Consider the following 1,600-nt stretch of genomic DNA (forward strand, 5'->3'; position numbering starts at 1 on the left):
TAGATTTTAGTAATTTAAAAATGAATGGAATCCCTATGTTACAGGCCCTATCTTTCCTTGGAAATTTTAGTGGTGGTAATAGATTTCAACAAAGGTACTGATGATAATCACATTCCTTTTAGTCCATTCTTATAGTACATTCTTGATTCACGTCCTCACTGAGTCCTTAAGTAAATTTTACTTACTGTAAGTCTTCTCCAAGAAGTGAATTCTTGCTTTCCAAGGCAGCGATTGAAAGGAGATGAAATATAATTTAATACTCTTTACATCACAGATATGATTTAAGACAGTTACTCTGTTAGTAGGAAAAATTCATCTTTCATTAAAAACAGGGCAAGCATGGCTATCCATAATAATTTTAAGTGCAATGCAGTCTTATAAATTTAATGTAAACACTTTATTTAAACGATGCAGACAGCCATATGAAATTGCACATGATTAGAAAACAAGATGAACTCATTTTGCCTCCTGCTTGGTTTCTCATAAACATGAATACATAATATTGTTATGCACTGTTGTTCATAGATGTCTTATTACATAAAGGGTAAGTATCATATTACTTTAAGAGATTATTTTTGGAATTCTGCATGTTATTTTTTGTTTCATCAGATATGTGCCCCAATTAAATAACATTTTCCCCCAAAATGAAAGTATTAGAAAACTTGTCATGTTGATTTTGAAAAAAAAAAAAATTGGAGTGTAGTACATATTACTAGATAGGATGTCATTCCACTGGTCTATATTTTAAAAAAAAACTGTTCTTGAAAATTGAAGCATTACCTTGTGTAATAAAGTAATCAAATCAAATTTGTAAATAAAATATTGTTTAAATCTAAAGTATTCAATATTTTGATTAGATTATTTTTTTAAGGAAAAATATTTAACGTGTATGTGCCGAATTTTTTTAAATAGTTTTTTATAATTGCAATGGAAGGGCAATTGTCTCATTACAAGTGGTACAGAAGCCAATACTTGGGTTACCATAGATATATAAACAAGTAAAAACTGTGGAACAAGTTTCAAGCTCATTTTGGAAAAAAAAAGTTCTGTAGAAATGCATATTTGTATTTGTTTCTCTAATAAATCTGCAAATAGCTTTAAACACAAATTAGTTTTAATTATTTAAATTATGAGTTCTGTTAAGTAATATGTTTTTGCCTTATATTTTGTGAAAACATTGTCTCATGGAAATTAATAGAGGCTTATTGTGGAAATCAAGGTAGGTCTGCATTTATTTGCAAAGGTCAGGTATTTAGCATTTAAGTATATTTACCTAATGAAATGACTAAAGAATTTTTATGAGAAACAACACTTCTTTTCCCTGCCCCCATCACCAAAATCACATCAGTTTGGCCACTGCCCAAAACAATAAAAGACCAATTTGCATCGCTTTAACTCAGAATCAACTAGAAGAGCAAAACATAAGTGAAATCATATGTTCAAGTGGTTGATAATCAAAAGGTTATTAGATACAGATAACTTCTTTATGTATAGTTATCAAGAAAAGTTGGACTCCTCTGAGCCACAGTGCCTCAATTTTCTTTAATGTGACTTATACATTGCGGTTAAAATTGTTATGTAGAATACATTTATTTCCCTT

The 1,600-nt window shown here is 29.4% G+C and overlaps 1 protein-coding gene across 3 annotated transcripts in view; it reads left to right on the forward strand.

Moving 5' to 3' along the window:
• The window catches only part of NOVA1 (NOVA alternative splicing regulator 1), a 166,451-nt gene extending 165,061 nt beyond the window's left edge, over positions 1-1,390 (forward strand). For all 3 annotated transcript variants that reach the window (XM_055418184.2, XM_088829509.1, XM_088829508.1), the window contains one exon: positions 1-1,390. This exon is cut by the window's left edge and continues 4,712 nt beyond it. The gene's annotated coding sequence lies outside the window, so the exon portion shown is untranslated.
• The last annotated feature ends 210 nt before the right edge of the window (positions 1,391-1,600 follow it).

This window comes from Moschus berezovskii, chromosome 21 (assembly GCF_049115385.1).
Source record: "Moschus berezovskii isolate FMDL1 chromosome 21, NW_MosBer_1.0, whole genome shotgun sequence".
In the NCBI taxonomy this organism is placed as follows: domain Eukaryota; kingdom Metazoa; phylum Chordata; class Mammalia; order Artiodactyla; family Moschidae; genus Moschus; species Moschus berezovskii.